The sequence below is a fragment of the Narcine bancroftii genome, chromosome 13 (genome assembly GCF_036971445.1).
Source record: "Narcine bancroftii isolate sNarBan1 chromosome 13, sNarBan1.hap1, whole genome shotgun sequence".
NCBI lineage: Eukaryota > Metazoa > Chordata > Chondrichthyes > Torpediniformes > Narcinidae > Narcine > Narcine bancroftii.
Genome location: NC_091481.1, coordinates 7,971,806 through 7,992,635, shown reverse-complemented (window position 1 = coordinate 7,992,635; position 20,830 = coordinate 7,971,806). Strand labels below are relative to the sequence as shown.

The window sequence follows — 20,830 nt, the reverse complement described above, 5'->3', positions numbered from 1 at the left end:
GTGTAGTCCACACATTTTCCCTGATAATACTGAACTTTGTACATAATGCTACTCCTGTGCAATATTTTCATTCCCAGTCCAGAGCCAACGAAGTAGGACACGGCCTCACTTCTCCCACCAGATTGCTGTGAGAACATTGGACAAAAATTTTTTTTCAAAAGGTTTGCTTCCTGAAAAATAAGTTGGGAATTATCAAAGCCAAATTCAAGCTGAACACAAAGATAATTTCAGATTTCTTGTATCATGTAGGAAGTTGGAGAAACATTAAATTAACTTTTATTAAATTTAGCATTTTTAATCACATGACACTGATGTATTGCATTAGTTCAACTGACCTACAAATATTTTGTCACTGATTTTCATTTGTACTCAGCATCTGATGCCTCTCTTGTCAGTTGCCTTGATACCACTTTTCCATGGTCACAATGTCCTGGTGAAACCTTTCATCGTGTTCGTCACTGACTCCACCAAGATCAGCAGGGAAGAAGTCCAAGTGAGAAAGCAGAAAATGAATTTTCAATGACATGTTGCGCTTAATGGTTTTGTATGATCGAAGTAGACTTAAAATATAACAGGAAATCACAAAAATTGGTAATATCTAAAAAAAAAAGTAAGTGGTAGGAAAATATTATGGTGATTTTTTGTGATTAGCAGCACGAAGTGTTCAGGAAGAAAAATCTTCGTTGTCCAGTATCCAGTCTCATGCCATTGGTTTTCTTTGCTCTACCCTCTTTTACCTCATGCAAGTCTGAAAGATGGGTGTTTGCGTAGCTCTGTAGTCCTGATGGAGACCACTTCGTCTCTGAATGACTCAGGCAGTCCTTCACACTCGAGGGTGAATTGCTGATGCACTGGTTTGGTTTTGGTTTTGTTCTGATGAGGCCAGTGTGCATGAATGGGTGGTTTGACAGTTTGTCTGCTACTCTGTGAGGCTTCTGTGTGTTCCCAGTGCATGCCTTGGAGGTTCTTAATGCCATCCCATATGCCAGGCATTTCCAGGAGCTAGTGGGTGGTTACTTTTCTCCTGGGAGACTTTGAGTTCATCCTTGAATCTGCTCCTCTCCCTGGAAATCTTGGTGACAACATTTAGAAGAGCATTTGTTTGTGGTGTCTCAGGCCTCAGTGAAGCACAGTATATTGTAATCATCTCCTTCAGAACAGGGTCTTGCTAACTTCAGCACACCAAAGTATCTTGTCTGCGAAAAGGCAGCTAAGGTTATTGCCATGCCACCAAATACCTTAATCCCATGGGAGTAAAACACAAAAATCTGCAGAGACCGTGATTGAAGTAAAAACACAAGGCTGGAGAAACTCAGCAGGTCAAACAAAGATAAAGATACGTAAATGGGCTTGAGCCCTTCGTCAAGTTATGACGAAATGAAGGCAGGCGTCTGAACAATGTCGGCGCCTGCCGACATTTTGCACATACCTTGATGTAGGGCTCAAGCCCAAAGTGTTGGTTCTGTATCTTTATCTTTGCTACCTAAAGTGTGCTGTTTGACCTGCTGAGTTTCTCCAGCTTCATGCTTTTACCTTATCCCAGGTTCACTCCAGGCATCTGCAGTATTCCTTATTCCATTAATTTTTGCCATTTGTGCATTCAGTCCTGGGTATATTTGCTCTATATAGAATAGTACACAGGAGCAGACCCTTCAGTCTGCTCTGCATGTGCCAAAAATTACGCCAGATTTTCCCAAATCTCTGCTTGCACATGATGTACATCCCTTCATTCCCTGCACATCCATGTCAATGTAAAAGCCTTTTTGTGTTCACCACCACCCTGCCCTGTTCCAGGCAATGACCACTCTGTACCCAAAATTTGTCCCACATACAGTAGTACCTTCTTCAAACTCCTTCCCCTCCCCTGACACATAGGCACCTACTTCAGTTGAGAACTGGAAGGATCAAATCTTAAGACTAGTTCTCTAAGAAGCAGAGGGCTTGAAAGTGGTACATATTGGTTGTGAATTTACTTTGCAACCAAACTTAATTTTATTCCCAACTGTGAGAGGAAAACTAACTGGGAAAATCGTCAGTAAATCTGCCAACCTGCAAATGAATTCCTTTTAATAAAGACGATTTAAAATGTGCATTTTTAGATTTGCAACTTTCAACACCTCAAGACATTGAAAAAGAGCTTGTTGGTTTTGGAATGTTCCCTCTTGTAAAGTGGGATAAATGGGACAACTTTTTTCCATGGAGCATGGTGCCACCAACAGCAGTGGAAGCCTGTTGAGGGTAAATGTTAGCCAAGCCACACTAGAGCAACACGGTTGGCATAGCAGTTAGCGCAACGCCAGTGATCAGGACCAAGGTTCAAATCCCATGCTGTCTGTCAGGAGATTGCATGTTCTCCCCGTATCTGTGTGGGTTTTCCCCGGGGGCTCCAGTTTCCTCTCATCATTTGAAACGTATTGAGGGTTTAGGTCAATTGGGTATAAATTGGGTGGCATGGGCTCGTGGGTCGAAATTGTCTGTTACTGGGCTGTTTGTCAACCTTTTTCTTTCCACTCGCATACCACTTTAAGTAATCCCTATGTGATTAGTAAGCAAATATTTTGCTTGAGAAAAATTGTCATTGGGCCATTTCCTTTGGAGATATGAGTCAATTGTGCACCACCTACGGCTCCTAGAACGCTTCCACCAGCGTTGTTTCCGCTCCATCCTCAACATCCATTGGAGCGCTCACACCCCTAACGTCGAGGTACTCGAGATGGCAGAGGTCGACAGCATCGAGTCCACGCTGCTGAAGATCCAGCTGCGCTGGATGGGTCACGTCTCCAGAATGGAGGACCATCGCCTTCCCAAGATCGTATTATATGGCGAGCTCTCCACTGGCCACCGTGACAGAGGTGCACCAAAGAAAAGGTACAAGGACTGCCTAAAGAAATCTCTTGGTGCCTGCCACATTGACCACCGCCAGTGGGCTGATAACGCCTCAAACCGTGCATCTTGGCGCCTCACAGTTTGGCGGGCAGCAGCCTCCTTTGAAGAAGACCGCAGAGCCCACCTCACTGACAAAAGGCAAAGGAGGAAAAACCCAACACCCAACCCCAACCAACCAATTTTCCCTTGCAACCGCTGCAATCGTGTCTGCCTGTCCCGCATCGGACTGGTCAGCCACAAACGAGCCTGCAGCTGACGTGGACTTTTTACCCCCTCCATAAATCTTCGTCCGCGAAGCCAAGCCAAAGATAAGATGAGTCAATTGTGGACAATTAAAACAGTGGTTTTCAAACTTTTTCTTTCCACCCACATCCCACCTTAAGCAATCCTTTACTAATCATAGAGCACCTATGGCATAGGGAATACTTAAAGTGGCTCGTGAGTGGGAAGCAAGAGGTTGAGAACCACTTTTCTAAAGTAAATAAGCACCCTTTCTCCTCTGAGTGCCACTCCTTCTATTCACTTTTGCATTGCGCTTAAAATATGGGATTTCTGGTAGTGAGGCATCTTTTGAAGATGACAGGGAGGTAGAAGCTGACGTTTATGCTTTTTGGGATTCTTTAGTGCTGTTATCCAGGTCAGATGGTGGTGGATTGAGAAATCAGAACATGTGGGCAAGTCTTGTACCTTGGACAGCATCTTAAATTTTAAATTTAGACATGCATCATGGGAACAGGCCCTCTCGGGCCATGAGCCCGTGCCACCCAATCGACCTACAACCCCCGGTACATTTTGAGTGATGAATGGAAACTGGAACGCCTGGAAGAAAACCCACCAGTTGCTGGCGCTCTCCACTAAGTTAACCATGCGGCCCTCTGGAGGGAGAACAAATGTTATCATTTTACTTTTCACCAGAATTGGCCAATTCACGTTGTTGAATTCAATACATTGATTCAAGAAACTTGTAACACACCCAGCCAGAAGATGTTTTGTATTTCACAAGATTACATTGAATTTTGTAGTAACATGATGGGCTTTAGATGGGAAAGTCAGACCAGAGGCTGGATGGAGAATTTAAGTGACAGGAAACTGGAAGTGCAGACTGAAGAGGCTTTCTATACAATGGCCTGTTTGGATTCTTGAGTCTCGGGGGGCTGTATTGTGAGCTTTGCACTAGATTGGAAGAAGTGAAGATGAATTGTTGTTTAACACAGAAAAGAATGTTGCAGACTCTTGACTATTTGGAAGATCAGAAGGCAAATGTAATTGGATGGGAAGGTGCAGTGGTGGAGGATGGATGAATGAGGAGCAGATGTGAATCATCTGGATGTTAACAACCTGACAATAGAAAATGGATTGAGGTTGGGGCTCATAAATGGCAGCAAAAAAAGGAATGCATTATTGCTAAATAACATATGCCTGGGTTAAAATGCCTGTTCTGAATATCTGAAATCAACCAGATTCCTTTGTAATGTAATAGTACGGAACATGAAATTGCATTCTGCCTGGTGTAAGTCAGGGAAAGAGTTGCCATTAGTGTTGCCCAGCGCCCCTGCAACCACACATACTCCTTTTCAATCTCTTGGCAACCTGAGCTCCACATCCAAACCTCCGATAGGATCAGGAAGCCTTCAGTGTCAGAATGCTTTCAGGAGCCCTTTTTGTCCTCAGCACCGTCTTGAATCCTGGTTGACATGTAAACTGATGATTTGGTGGGGGGTGGGGGGTGGTGGTTGTTTGAGGACGTGCAGCAAAGGGGGAAGGTCAGATGTGCTTAAAGCAGGACTGGCTTTTCTCTGAGAGCACAATCTAATCTTACCTCTCCTTGAATCTGTTTCTCCCTCCCCCCGACTCCCCATTCCCCTCTCTGAACCTGTCTGTTCCCTCTTTACTGCTCCCATATCTCCAGGGCAGCTCTCGATGGACAAGAGAAGTTCTGAGAAATGTGTAAAGATGTAGTTGGAGAGCAACTCCCATCTTGTTAGGCATCACGGTTTGAGTTTTAACACCCTTCGATGGAGTTGCCCACAGTAACGGTTTCTGAAAGCAAGAATGTCTTGATTTTGGAGTTGTTTCTTGCTTCTCACTGCATCGGCTGAATGCACCAGAAATGCCACGGTCTAATTTTTTTTGTTTTGTTCACACATATTTTGTTAAATGTCCATTACATATTGAAAACATAATTTTAAACTGCATCTTTGTATATTTTAAGAGAAGAAACCAATAACTTATTTTCTCTCACCTTGGTTCAGAAAGGCCAGTCATTTAAGATTTCAAAGTGCCTCATGACCACATGTACCAAGTGAAGCCGAGATTGTGGTTACATTGAGTTAGAAATTTCCAACGTTCTCTCCAGAGTGGAAGCGTGCTAAGAATTTTAGCTATCCCTTCATGTCCTCTGATTAAGCCATCTTGCTTTACACTATGTACAAGGGTTGAATAATTAAAAGCTTTGCTTAGCATTTCCTGATGTTAGCTGGTATTTTACTGAGGGTCCCTCTTTTGTGAGATGGTACATAAGGAAGGCACACTCAAATTTGAAACAGCCATGTGTGGAGCACATCCCCAGTTTAGAGTTTCCTGTTCGTTTATAAGAGGCTGCCCAGTCAAATATAGAGTGACACCATGCAAGAAGTCACTGAAGACTGTCAAACTTCTGGCTGGTTTTGTCACTGTCTATTACGAAGGTGTCAACGCTCAGGAAAGAACTCCCAAGGGTTGTTAACTCAGCCTGTGACACTCTGTCAAGGACATCTGCAAGATAAGAAAGCAGCCTCTACCCTCAAGGACCCCCACCACCCAGGCCATGCTCTCTTCACTCTGCTACTATCAGGGAAAAAGGTACAGGAAGACGAGCACTCAACAGCACAAGCTTCTTTCCTGTTGCCATCTGATTTCTGAATGATCAATGAACCATAGATATTGCTTTACCTTGACTTTTTGTGAACTATTTTTATTTATTTTGTACGGTGGTTTTATATGAATGTTTACACTGTGATACTGCTGCAAAACAATGAATTTCGTGACTTGTTCATGACAATACATTCTGACTCTGAACCAAATGAATAAAAAGAGCAAAGGATAATTTAATACATTTGCAAAGATTTTTGAAACTGCCACATTCTTGTGTAGCTATTTTTACACGTTGACTTAAATGTCCAGTTTTTTTTTTAAAAGTTACTGATGCAGATTTTAAAACCATGATGTAGTCTTGCTGGATGTGTTATCCCAAAAGAAGTTATTCAGCAACTTGGAAACTTACTTCTGCCATTCCTGAACCCTTTCTCACCTATAAAAGGTGAAACACGTGATCTATCTTTGAGAGAGAGAATTCCAAATAGTAGCACGTAGCCACGCGTGCTGTACAGGTTTTAGCTACCGAAAATAAACCTTCCACTGTGCAAACCGCCATTGCTTATTCCCTGTGTGATGTTGGGGCAAGCAAAATAGGACTTTCAAGAGCTAGAAACTGCAAAGGAGCTGTTCTATCAGCACCACTCATTCTCTCAGTAGTTAAACTATTCTAGCCTGCTGGAATGGATGGATTGTTGAAAAAATTGTTTCCACTTCTGTAACAATGTCTTCTGTAATCTAAAGATGTCATATGCATTAAAGCAAATCTAAATAGGTCATATGCATTAAATGGTAGGCTATTGAGATGTGCAGAGCAACAAAGGGATTTAGGAGTTGTGGTAAATAGTACCCTCAAGGCTGATACTTAGGTAGATGGTGTGGTGAAGAAGGCATTTGGAATGTTGGCCTTCATAAATTGGAGTATTGAATTCAAGAGTAGGGAGGTTATGATGAAATTGTACAAGGCATTGGTGAGGCCAAATTTGGAGTACTGTGTACAGTTTTGGTCACCAAATTATAGGAAAGATATAAACAAAATAGAGAGAGTGCAGAGAAGGTTCACGAGAATGTTGACAGGATTTCAAGGTTTGAGTTACAGGGAAAGGTTGTGCAGACTAGGGCTTTTTTCTCTGGCGCGTAGAAGATCGAGGGGGGACTTGATAGAGGTGTTTAAGATTTTAAAAGGGACAGACAGAGTAAATGTGGATAGGCTTTTTCAATCAGAGTGGGGGAGATTCAAACTAGAGGGCATGGTTTAAGATTGAAGGGGGAAAATTATAAGGGGAACATGAGGGGAAATTTTTTTACACAAAGGGTGGTGGGGATGTGGAATGAGCTTCCGGAAGACTTGGTTGAGGCGGGATCATTGGTCACATTTAAGGAAAGACTGGATAGTTACATGGAGAGGAGAGGACTGGAGGGGTATGGACTGGGTGCTGGTCAGTGGGACTAGGAGGGTGGGGATTTATTATGGCATGGACTAGTAGGGCCGAACTGGCCTGTTCTGTGCTGTAAGTGGTTATATGGTAATAATTCCCCCTAATGTTTCCCTAGTGTTTAGGGGGAACTTCTTCACACAGAGAGTGGTGGGAGTGTGGAACGAGCTGCCAGCTGAGGTGGTGAATGCACGCTCTATTTTAACATTTAAGAAGAATTTGGACAGGGACGTGGATGGGAAGGGTTTTAGTCGGGGTTCAGGTCAGTGGGACTAGCTACGATAATAATTCGGCATGGACTGTTAATGTGGCCTGTTTATGTGCTGTCATGTTCTATGCATCAAACAATTTCATGTTCATGAGATTTTTTAAAAAAATAATTAGGAAGCAAATGACAGTCGTCCCTTCCATCAACACCTGACAACACTCACCACTCTGCACAACTATTGGTCACAAATTCCTGCAAAGTAAACGAGGATAACCTTGAAGTCAGAGTAGCTGAATTTATTTCTGAATTGTATATTCCTATCTCAGAGCTTATTTAAAGCAGCAGTGAGAGTTCTTGTAGCATTTATCTTCTTGGGCAGAGTACAAGTCGCTGGGAATGTTTAATGCCCTTTGGTCAGTATTCAAGAAAAGAGAAATAACATCTTTCCCTTCAGAAGACTTGAAAAATTCCCCAAAGGAAAATAAAAAGGCAGTTCATAATTAAGATGGGAAAAGGATGATCGGTTGTTCTTTTCCTTTCTCGATCTACTCGTAACTTCCTCCCCACCCTCCCGTTGCCCAATTCTCTGGGCGAGTTAAGGAAAGAAGATTGTGTTTGCTTAAAGTGAGGGAATGTGCGGTGAGGAAACATTTGGGTTTGTCTCCAGATGGTGCAGTCTATTTAAATGTTCTTGTGAGAGAGTAACCATGGGACCCAGTGTAAAGGAAATAAATGGGGTGACTTTTTGGACTTGTGCAGGTTCTTTTGTAAAATAGCAAAATGTTCTTTTTCAAGGTTCTGACCCTCTTTAAATGTGACCTACTTGCATTTTACCCTTTCAGCCAGTGCACTGTTGTGCAGCTCAAACTATTAAACCATTTGCTTTGTCCTGCTGTGCCTCCAGTGGTATCAGAGAGGCATGGGAAGGTTTTGAGTTAACCGGACGACAAGATGGGCCTCCCTTTTGATATGGGGTGGACATTGACTCTGCTTGTTGAGAAGCCATTAACTGTTTGGAAAAAGAGTTGGTTCTGACATGAATGAGCAATTGTGGACTTTTTTTTTAGAACCTGAGCTCTGTGATTTGAACCTGTACCAAGATATGACTTCCCCTTTGACTTTGATTTTCCCCTTAGACATTAATAGCAAGGCCAGAATTTGTCCATACATATGAGACCTGGGTAAAATGAGCTGCTACAGTTGGTGTAGCGAAGTGCACTCATGCAGTTGGTTAATGGGGAGCTAAGATTTTGATTCAATGGCAATGAAGGATATATCAAGATGTATGGAATGGAGCTTACAGGTGATGTTATTCCTTTCTGCCCTTACTGGTTTGCTTTGTCAATACTTTCTGGCTGTGTTGGCAAGTTGCAGCCAACCACCTTTCATGATGTCCACTACATCCAAAGTTTGGTGATCGAGAGGGTGAATGTTGGAGTTGGCTATAATTCTTGAATTGATGCTGGGACCTACCTGCTGACAAACGTTAACACCATCTGCCCCTCTGACGTAGGAGACCGGGGCGCTGCTTTTATTGCATCAAGCATCACTAGGCACACTCTAGTGATGCAGGGGCAGGTCTGACGCCAAGCAATGACCGTGACCGTATGGGGGGGCACAACACCTTACTTGGGGGGCAAAGCCCGCGGATGCCTCCCCTTGGCGTTGACCCTGAAACACTGGTTTTGGGAACCAACTTGCTTTGTGCAGAATATTTGCTTTGTATATGGGGATGATCTGGTCATTGGTGACCTTTTGAGCATTTATGGTTGAGTTAATGATGGTAATTTCCATCTGGCTGTCAAGCCACAACTGCATAACCACGTGTTGGTAATGACCATTGGCCCACATGTGCATGATGTGAATGTTACTTCCTGATTCTGAGCAGACCAGATCTGAGTGCAGTCCAGGTCTTCCTCCGTTCTAGCCGCTGTTTCAGGGTATGGATTTGTTTTGTCACATGTATGACTCTGGGCCCGAGCCCACGACAGGAATTCTTGAATTGTGTGGAAAAAATTTGGATGAAATAATGTGTCATCTGCTAATTTTGTGTTGAGGGAGGGACCTTGGATGGGATCGACATTGATGAGCAGTTTCAAAAAGGTGGGTGGGCAGAATTGATGGGGAATTTGGGACTTGTCACTCTTTAAGAAACTTGACAGCAAGAGGAACGGAAGAGTTCACACTCGAGGTTAGTCCTCAGGAAGAGTCCTGAAAGTCATTGTACAGAGAGGGGGTTCACTTCTCATCGAGCCATACCTACAGCATAAAACATTCCTGCACTCAGTAACCTTCAGCAGATCCTCCGTTCTCTGGATTGTTATCACCAAATTAGGTTCAATGTCCTGTCTTTATGAACTTGCTGGATGGGTGCCCAGATGGTATCTGCTGTTTGTAGACAGGGTGTCTGAATTTTCATTCTTTGGTTGTTGAGACCTGCCTATCTTTATTGACTGGTGGTTACTAAAGGTGTTTTCTTTGATAGAACTTTCTATTCACCTCCACGTTTTGATTCCTGCAGAACCTGAGGGCCTGTGTATGATTTCCTTTTTGATTCAAGGCAGCCTCAGGCATTTTGGGATGAGGTAACTAATTTCACATGGGGTGGAGTTGGTGCATCGAAGGTGAAGCTTCATCTCATTTCAAGTTCTTGCCTGATCTGTTAATCATGTTGACACTTTGCCTGGCACTAACTGGGTGTCCTTTTTCTCTCATGAAATGCTATGCCACGACCTCCATTTGTCCCAGCCCCATAATTTAGTAGAACTGGTAGAAGGACAGGAACCAACCAACAAGACAACGAGCATGGAAGATTTGTGAAAATTAGTGGAGATTTGTGTAATGAGTAGATGAAAGTTTAAAAAAACCTTCCTCTCCCTCTTTGCTGTACAATAGAAGTCCAGAGATTCAGACCACCCAAAAATCTGGACTTTTTGAAAACTAAAATTTTTTAATTCCACGGGCCACAGATGCACGGCGGCGTTCTTATTTTCCTTTAAAACTGCTCATTTTGATAAATGAAGCACACTGTATTTGCTCATGAATTCACTGTCAACATTCACCTGTTCATCTCTTCTTTATTCCTCCTTAAATTTGAATTTTAAAAGTACTGACTGGGAATCCAGACCAACCCAATCCCTGAGCAGTCTGGATTTTCAGACTTCTACTGTACCCTCTTTTTAAAAAAAAATTTAAATATGTAGCACAGTAGCAGGCCCCTCTGCCCATGAATCCATGCTTCCCCAATACACCAATAAACCTATAAACACTACTTGTTTTTTGGAGGGTGGGAAAAAACCCACGGGGAGAGCATACAAATTCCGTACAGACAGTGCCAGATTCGAACCTGAGTGACTGGCACTGTAATGGCATCGTAATAACTGCTTTGCTAACCGTACTGCGTACGGCTCTTGGGCATTCAGTGTATTGCAGTACCAACTTGTGTGGAGATATTACTGTGTGTTAACTGATAATAATTGCTGGTGTAGCTGTTTGCCTTCTTGAATTCTTGTACAGCAAGTTGCAGGTGCTCATTTATAGCAGTGAACAGGGAGACAGGAAATGACCCATCAGCCCCTTGAGTTTACCAACATCCCAATCACTAATCTGTATTTTAAATTGATCTGAAACCTGCATGTCTTTTCCTAAAGCTTGCACATTCCTTTTCTTTTTAACTTGAAGGACTAAAGAACCTCCAGAACTTGTAACAGCCACATGGCTAAGATTGGACAACACGGAATAGACGAGAGGCCCCACTCAAGACTCCTGCCTTCGAGATCTGGCAGGTCAGCTAGCAATCAGCAGCCCCTGTGCCCTGTTTTGTCAGCGTGATTTTCTAAAGGTGGCCTGATACTGCCTAGTCTCTGAACCTTGGATTAATAGAAGCTCTTTTTAAAAAAAAAGTTCCATTGGCTTTGTGGCTTTTGACCGTTTGGTTTATTCGTTGATATGAAATTATAAATTAAGTCTTTATTTGTGTCATATCCAGACTATAGAATAGCAGACATGATAAGTATCTGATTGAAACAGTGAGTTGCAGTTCAGTGAATTGTTCATTTAGAAACCATGAACTGATCATGGTCTTTCAGTTACCTCTGCATTGTGGGACATCCTTTTTTTTTTAAATCAAATATGTTCATACTATTTTGCTCTTCTATTTCTCTCCAGTTAGACTTAGTGATCCAGCCAACAAATGGAGCCGTTTACTTCCATCCATCTCCAAATGATCCTGGATGCATGCTATGTGACTTGGTAGTCCAGTCTATCATTTACCTCGTCAAGGGCCTTGCTTGAGTCCATACTGATAATGCCCACTTCCCTGCCTTCATCGATCTTCATTCGGTGTTGGAACAAGTGTAATCGGGGGGGGGGGGGGGGGGACACAGACTGCTGTTCAAAGACTCAGTCAGTGCGGAGGTTGGGGAAGCGGGTGCCATTCCTGCTATGAACCTCCTGCATACGCTACTGTCACATCTCCCCCCCTCCCTGCGATGTAACAGAGAAATACTCATAATTATAGCATGTGGGGATGAAGCCACGTGACACTAGTGCTAAGGGTGGGTGGGGGGGGCATAATATCTCATTTGTGGGAGCAAGGCACCAGCCCCCCACCCCCCCACCATGACACCGAGCCAGTTGATCTTAATTACCTTTTCAAAGGAAAATGATTACATTTGTGAGACATTGTTACCCACACACAAAGCCATGCTGGCTATCCCCAATCACTCCTTGTCTTTCCAAATGCAACGGCATCCTGGCTCTCAAAATCCCCTGGAGTAACTTGCCCACAACTGATGTTAAGCTCTCTGACGTGTAGTTCTCTGGCTAATCCTTAAAATCTTTTTGTAATATAAAAGCATCAATAGCTGCCCTCCAGTCTTCTGACACCCCACCCAGGATTAATATGTCTTCCAGGACTCCTACAACTTAGTGAAAACACAATGCTGGAGAAACTCAGCAGGTCAAAGAGTGTACTTAATATAGCAACGACAGATACATAACCAGCGTTTCGGGCTTGAGCCCTTCATCAAGGTATGAGCAAAATGTAGGCGGGCACCAAACAAAATGGTGGGGGGGGAGGGGGAAGGAAGAGGGACATGGGGTGGAGCACAGTCTCACAGCCAGGAGGTAATAGGTGGATAAGGGAGGGAGGGCACACCAGCAAACGGGGGAGGAGGGATGGCTTTGTGACTGGAGAGAGAAGGGGGTGGAGAGCTGGAGGAAAAGAAGACACAGGGAGGAGGAGAGTGGGAATAGGCTAGCAGAAACCAGAGACGTCCATGTTAATGCCATCTGGTTGGAGGATGCCCAGATGGAAAATTAGTTGCTGCTCCTCCAATAAAACACACTTGATCAGGCTCTGGGGAGTTGTGTTTTTAGACCTCAAACACTTTGTCTTCAGGGCTATTTACTTCCCCAAGTTCCTTAGCCTCATGTCTTTCTCCACTGTAAATAAAAAGTTAGGAAATACTGGTTGAGAACCTCGCCTGTCTCCTCTGGTTTCATACACGGACAACCCTTTGGATCTTTCTCTGATGGCTCTTTTTGTCTTTTAATATGCTTGTAGAACCTCTTCGGATTCTTTTTAACCTCGACTGTCTAGAGCCACCTTCTTTCCCTCTTTAGTGAACGTGTGTATCCTTTACCATGCTCAAAGGATTAATTTGATTTCAAGTGACATTCCCTCCTTTTCCTTGCCTTGAACTTCAGGATCTCTGGGCATCCAGGTTCCACAAAGTGCCAGCTATTCCTGTCTAAAAAGAACATGCTTTTTTTTTGAACTTCCCCTCTCCCTTGCTTTTAAAAACCACTCCCCCCACACCCCCCCCCCCAACTGAAAGATTCCCCTTTTACCTGTAATCAGTCTCTCAACATTAATCCTGACCAATGCCATCAAAACATGCCTTGCCCCAGTTCAGGACTTGCTGGCCAGTCCTGTCTTCTTCCATGACTATTTTAAAGCTAACGGAGTTGTGCTCATTGAGATCTCTCCTCCTCCTTGCATCTCAGACTCTTGCCCTGCACTGTTTCCCAAATTGACTCGCTTCGATAGGCAACTTGCCAGTCCGTGCCAGTGGTGAAAGAACAGTCTCATCAGTTGTGCTGAGCAAGGGGTCAAACTCATTGTGAAGTGCAAGAGAAAGGGAGACCAGTGGCCGCTGCTGCTTTGGGGAACACCCGAAATGGAGGCTTTATGGGAGTGGTTGCCTTTTTGAGCCATTCGTTTACCCTTCAAATCTAACGTGCACTATTTGGTGTTCTGCCAACATCAACCTCATTAGCAGTGAAAGTGCGAGCACAACGACTCCCTATCTTCACCCCTTTTCACTTGGGTGCGTTGCTTTATCCCCGCTGTTACTTGAAAATCCAGTTCGTTCTCAACCCCATGAGCTGCTGTTTTACTGAGAGGCCAAACAAACTCTGTGCAACACTTTGAGATGACCCCAAGTAGTGAAAGGTCCCACATTAAATAAAATGCTTCTATTTCCAAATAACTGGGAAAATAAACTGAATTTAAAAGGGAATCTTTGCTCCCCTTGCCAGTGCACCAAGCTTTCAGGAAGGTGAGCCTCCCACTGAAGGTGGGGTTGGGATTGGAGCATCCACTGGGCTCAGCTCATTATGTGCTCAAGATGTGAGTGGGTTTGGAATGCTGCTTTGGGGTGCATTGAACCTGCTCTGCACATTGGGCCCAATGATTTGTTGAGTCCTTCTGTGCACATTCTTCTCTCCTGCTCCCTCCTGTTTGTCTCTTCCCTTTATTCCCCATTTCCTGAGTTATTCTCTCCCCTGTCCCTCTCTCACAGCCTAGTTATTTGTGAATTGAGTAGCTCTTTTTAAACACTCGGTTCCAATAGCGTGAGACGGTTTGAAGTCTCTGTTATCCTGACAGCTTAGCTCTCGATGTTGTGATTCATCAACAAGGCTTTATTCTTGCATGAATGAGCTCCAATCTGAAGCAACCCCTCAGCGCATCATAAGATGCTTGTGGGTTTGCTATATGACATGTTTTTTTCAATTTGAAGCCATTTTCCCATCTTCTCTCAAAATGGAGTCCCGACAAGCTTATGGATTGTATTGCTGTGGCAATGTCCAATGCTGTTGGGACATGTTTTTCCAGCTCCAACACCATTTTCTTTGGATGCCTTAGTTGCAGAGATTGAGTAACTCAGCAGAACTGTGTGGAAATGTATCCCTTAAATTCAATGCTGTACCTTTTCTGGTGAGAAATTGTACTTTTTTAATGGATTCTGGATTTTGGCATGTTGATCATTATTGGTCAAATATACTGTACCACATTTAATAAAATCTATTCCTCTGAGAACAAGATGAAATATGTATTAAAATGGTCACAGATTTAATAAATGCCACCAGATCTTGTTTGACACAACAGGCCGCAATTTACATTTCAAATCGGAGCCTGAATTTAAGGAAATTGCTTCAAAAATGTGGGGGAATGGATCCTTGACTGAATTTTTTTGTGTGGGGAACTACAGGCGGTGCCTGGACAGCCTGTCTGGGCTTAATTTATTCTTAATAATCTGTCCTTAATTTTTTTTTCCTTTTTAATTGTTTCTCTTTCATCAGATTGGCTAGATTGTTTCTGGAAAGGAGTATACAGGCAGGACTTGGAGACTGTGGGTTTGGGCCCTTCCTGGTTGTATAGCTGCAGGAAAGCTGGGTAACAGAGGAGAAAGGGAAGGTGGAAGGGGGGGAGAGATTAAAGGAAATATAGTGTAAAGGAGGAAGAGAGGGGGGGAAAAAAGAGCATGGGAGTACAGAGGTAGGGACAGTGGTGACCTCGGGCGGATCTGCAATGGACTTTACTCGATCGGGTGTAAGGATGTACTTAATGCCTACAGTCACCCATGTTCTTGAGATTACACTGGTATAAATTTGGGCCAGAATGACAGCAGAATTTAGTCTGCAGAATTTCTTCCAGTCTAACTTCAAAAGTACTTTATTGGTTGTGAAACTTTTGAGATAATGAGATTGGATAAGACGTGATGTAAATCTGTAATAATTACCTGTGCACAATTCAGCCTATAAGGGCAGGTCTAGTGTAACCTTTTGAATGTTTGGTTTTGAGATTCTCAACAACCTTTCACGGGGCGGAGCAGTTGGTGTGGCGGTTAACGCAACTCTATTACAGCACCAGTGATTGGAACTGGGGTTCGAATCTCGTTCTGTCTGTCAGGAGTATGTACATTCTTCCTGTGTCTATGTGGGTTTCCTTCCACCCCTCAAAACGTACTGGGGTTAATTGCGTGTAATTAGGCGGCACAGGCTCGCAGGCTGAAAGGGCTTGTTACTGTGCTGTATGTCTAAATTTAAAAGTTTAAAATTTATATTTGAGAAACTGAACTGGAAGGGCAAATGCCAAATAGACCAGACCAGACATAAACATGTCCCGCTCGTGTCAAATATATATGTGGGAGAATGGATTCTTGACTAAATTTTATGGTGTAAACTTTGCTCTTTAATCTCTCAGCCTATTATTCCCTGAACATTTTGAATTTCTCTGTGCTTGTTTTGCAGCTTAAAAACCGTGCCATTTTAAATTTGTGTTTTCAGGTCAAAGTGTGTGCTTTCTGTATGAATAGGTGAAAGTTTGCAGAAATGATTCAACTGTGGCTGCAGTGATGGGCCTGGAAAGGACTGACCAAGAACAGTACTCTCTTCAAGATGGTGCAGACACCCATGTGGTTCCAGATAAAGGGTCTCAACCTGAAACCTCTCTCTCTCTCTCTCTCCAGCTGAGCTGTTCCATTTGCTGTAGATTTATTTTCTTTGCTGTTAAATTCTTCCCCATAAGCAAGAAACAGTGGATGGTGGTGATGGTTTTTGAAAAGCACCTTTTTCTGTTATTCCATCCAGCCTAGCTCTATGTGCTTGCAAACTTTGGTATTAATGGCTGAGCTGATTTTTAATACAATAAAATCCATGCTTTTCGGCATTGGTTGTTGCCAGATAAGTGCATTTCTGGTAGCTTGAGTCTGCGTGTTTAATGATTGGAGAAGTAACGCCAATTTGTTTTTTTTTTAACTATTTATTTTCCACAATTTATTTTGCCTGAGGTTGCTGGTTGCTTGAATTCTGGATAACAGGGGTTTTACTGTATTTTTTAAAAATCAGCTCAACCATTAATACCAAAGTTTGCTTCAGTCACGCCAGATGTCCCAAATTCTATCGTTTTACAATTCTCGTGTTTTGATGTGCAATAAATGAAAGTTCAGACTCGCTTCAGTGGTACTTGATCATAGATCCTGGTTGCCGCAAGTTTTGAAACTTTTCAATTTGCTTTGCAAAAATTATTGTAACCAAGGTTCGTGAGGGTTCCGATGGCCAGCAGGGCTCCCGAAGGGCCTCTGGTGTCAGCTGCTTTCTCTTTGTCTTGGGTTCGGAGAGTGACTTGAATGTTTGGAGTTCAGATCCACTGCTGGCATGGGCAGGAGGCTGTGAGGTTACAGGAGCACAGTGGCATCAGAGAAGCTGGTGGGATTCACGTGCATTCCATGCCTCTGTCTGAAGGGACTCTTTTTTCAGTATCAGAATTTATTGTCATGAACACCTGAGGAAATTCATTGTTTTGCGGCAGAATCACAGTGCAAACATTTATATAAACCACCTTACAAAATAAATGAAAATAGTGCACAAAATAAAGGACAAAGTAAGGTAGAGTTTGGTTTATTGCTCAATCAGGAATCCGATGGCAGAGGGGAAGAAGCCATCCTTGTGCCGCTGAGTGCGCATCTTCAGGCTCCTGTACCCTTTTCCCAATAGTAGCAGAGTGAAGAGGGCATGGCCTGGATGGTCCTTGAGGATAGAGGCTGCTTTCTTAAGACACTGACTCATGTAGGTGTCTTTGATGGAGTGAAGGCTGGTGCCTGTGATGTTGCAGGCTGAGTTAACAACCATCTGTGATTTTTTTTTTCTTGTCTTGAACGTGGGCAACTCCGTACCAGACAGTGATGCAACCAGCCAGAAGAATGCTCTCCATGTAGAAGTTTTCGAGAGTCATGCTGTATCTCCTCAATCGCTTCCCCTTTTCAGTAGGGGAACTGGACCAGTGATGTCTCTTTGTGTCTCTTTACGGACAAAGAAAACAAATTTTGTTTATTTATGTGGCAATAAGTGAACCTTGAAGATTGCTAACTGGAGAGATGCCATTTTGGTGTATCTGTGAAGGTTCCCATGCTTTGAGATGGTCAATGTCTGAAAGAATATCACAAATCTAAAAATTTAGAGAACAAACTGGAAAATGATCTGAATCAAAATTTTGCTTCCTGTGCCGGACATTCCTTGTGGCTAGGATCCAAGTCAGTGCCAAGTGTTGACTATTTTGAGTTGTGGTTCTTTTCTCACGAGGAGTTGGTTTGTTCCGATTCAATGCCGCTCCACAAAGGTCTCCTACAGAAGCAGAGAATGGAATCTTTCAGGCCTTCAGTGCAAGCTGGAGTTGGACCTGGGTCTCGGGGTTAAAGGAACGTCTGCCAACCCACTGTCTTGCCCTGACCTGGCAAACTTGCTAATTATTTTCAGGAAAATCATAGCAGTTGAATTGTGGCTATGGCAGTGTAGTTTTGTGTTTTCAGCAATGGTTGAGGGAGAAGGAGTGGTGGACACAATTTTCAGTCCTGTATTTTAAGAAGTTTATTAGAGCAAAACATGAAAGTCTGCAGACACTGTGATTGAAGTAAAAACACAATGTTGGAGAAACTCAGCAGGTCAAGTAGTGTCCTTTATGTAGCAAAGGTAGAAATACAAAACTGATGTTTTGGGCTGAGCCCTTCAAGGTTTGATCAAAATGTGGGCGGGCACCCTCTCCCCCTGCCCCTCCCCACCCCACCCCTCCATTTTTGTTCGAGCACCTGCCTACATTTTGCTCACGCCTTGATGGGCTCAAGCCCAAAACGTTGGTTATGTATCTTTATCCTTGCTGTGTAAAGAACACTGTTTGACCTTCTGGGGTTCTCCAGCGTCGTAATTTTATTCAGTTCATTCGTCTTTTGGAAGAGTTCTTCTGCAAGGAGTCTTAACTGGCTGATCGCTACATTCATCCAGCCAAGTAAACATTTGTCTTTGGGAAGAGTTCTTCTGCAAGGAGTCTTAACTGGCTGATCGCTACATTCATCCAGCCAAGTAAACATTTGTCTTTGGGAAGAGTTCTTCTGCAAGGAGTCTTAACTGGCTGATCGCTACATTCATTCAGCCAAATAAAGAGAGCAATTTACAGAGTAGAGCATTAGAATGAAGAGAAAGATCAGTTAGTACCAAGCAAGAGCAGCGTGATAGACCTGTTGTGGGGTTTATTCAGGAGCCTGACGACTGTGGGAAAGAAATTCTTAAAGCTTGTTGGAATGTGCTTTCACACTCTACAGCCAACTCCCTGGTGGGAAGAGGAAGAGGAGAGTGGTGTGATGGGTCCTTTGGTAAGTGGGCTGCCTTTCCCAGGCTGGAGTCCTGGGGGTGGGGGGGGGCGTGGGGAATAGAGATTTACTTGGTGCTCTGAGGAGCATGCACCACCTTCTGTAGTTTCTTCCAATCTTGAGCAAATCTGCCCCCACACCAAGTTTTCACCCATCCAGCAAACATACTTCAGAAGGTGCACCTGAAGAAGTTGTTGCAGGGCAAGGGAAGGATGCTGAACTCATGAAGAAAGTGGGGGCACTCGCTTGCTTTCTGGACCATCAGTGTGCTTTCCCCAGTTAAGGTCATTGGAGATGTTTATTTCTAAGAACTTGAAGCTATCGATTCTTTCCACTTTAGCGTCTTTGTTGCAGAAGAGGGTGGTCTTTCCCACCTCTCCTGGAGTCACCGAAGTCTCCATCTTACAAATGGTGAGAGAGGGATTTGTATTCTTGCCACTCAACTCGATCTCCTTTATGTGCTGCCTTGTAATTTGCAACACTCGGTACTTTGGACCGGCAGGGATTCCTTCCGATGGTTGCTCTTTAATACTTCAACACACTTTAAATTCCACAGCACCTAATAGCCTGCATACGCCCGAGATTATCTGATCTGGGAAGCTAAGCAGGCTCAGGCCTGGCCAGTACTTGGAGGGGAGGCCGCCTGGGAACACCAGGTGCTGGAGGTTTCTGTGAGGGGCACTGGATAAAGTGGCGAATCTCTGTCTGCCTGATATCGACAAAAGTTAAGGAATTTCATGTAGGTTACACTCTAAATGTAGTCTTACATTCCAGTAATGGAACCTTTACCTTAATGAAGCTTAATGAAGCCATGATTTTAAATGGGTGGGCTCCTTTGTGTTAGCAGTACCTGCTGAGCCAGATGCTGAACCAGTATTTCTGAATATTCAGATTGTGAATTAGTTGCACTGTGAATGATGAAAGAAGAACTTTGATCTGGATCATTATTCAGGAGTCTGAACAAACATTGTTCCAGACTTCAGCAGAAGGTGTAGAATTGAACCCATGACTCACAAACATGTTCATGTTCCTTCTTTGCCACTTCATCCAAATCTTGGTGATCTCCACCAGCCGTTCTCAACAAAGGAGAAAAGCATGAAATTCTGCAGACATGAAGATTGGAGTAAACACACAATGCTGGTGAAACTCAGCGGGCCAGAGTACTTCCTCCAGCGAAGATACATAACTCGCGTTTTGGGCTTGAGCAAAACGTGGGAAAGCAGTAGAAGAAAGTGGTGGGGGAAAGGCCAAGGGTAGGAGCACAGGCAGGAGGTAACAGATAGGTAGAGGAGGGAGGTCACACCTGCAAGCTGGGGGAGGGGAGTTGGCTCTGTGATGGGAAGGGGGTAGAGAACTGGAGGATGGATGGGGAAGAGAGGGAGAACAAGGAGTGGGCCACCAGAAACCGGAGATGTGATGTTAAAGCCATCTGGCTGAAGAGTGCCCAGATGGAAAATTAGGTGTTACTCCTCGATCTTACGGGTGGTCTAGGTTTAACAGTACGAGACCATAGACAGACATGTCAGTGTGGGAGTGCAGTGCAGAATTGAAATGGTTGGCCACTGGGTCTCTATCATTGAGGTGGACAGAGCAAAGGTGCTCAGCCAAACAATTTCCCGTCTGTGTCTAGAGAAGGAAGAAAGAAAAAAGAATCCTTTCACTCAATTCTAACCTATTTCAATTTTACTTATTTATTTATTCCAAGGAGTTAATGAGCTTTCACAAGGTTTAAGGAAAACCATTTATAAATTTATAATTACAATATGTAAATATGACACCAAATTTTCAAAAATGTATCATATTTATTTATTAAGTTATGTAATCTTCTCAAGAGTTCTACAGCTATGAATTTCCGCAATGCCATCTTTCCAAACCTAAATTAGAATCCAATTTCCATGTCACTGCTATAAATTTTCTTGTAACTGCTAATGCAATTTTTACAAATTCTTTTTGATATAAATTCAGTTTTAATTTTGGTCTTATTCCCTGAAATATTACCCAGTAAAAACAACATTGGA

At 43.4% G+C, this 20,830-nt stretch overlaps 1 protein-coding gene across 11 annotated transcripts in view; it reads left to right on the top strand.

The window, feature by feature from the left end:
• The window catches only part of LOC138748415 (uncharacterized), a 213,260-nt gene that overhangs the window by 148,587 nt on the left and 43,843 nt on the right, over positions 1-20,830 (top strand). Inside the window, exon 5 of one of the 11 annotated variants that reach the window (XR_011348008.1) lies at positions 15,958-16,603. The exons of 8 other annotated variants lie outside the window; for them this stretch is intronic. The gene's annotated coding sequence lies outside the window, so the exon portion shown is untranslated. Of the gene's footprint in view, positions 1-11,064; positions 11,665-15,957; positions 16,604-20,830 lie in introns of those variants that run through there. 2 more of the 11 variants (XR_011348005.1, XM_069908572.1) reach the window with 2 other exon arrangements.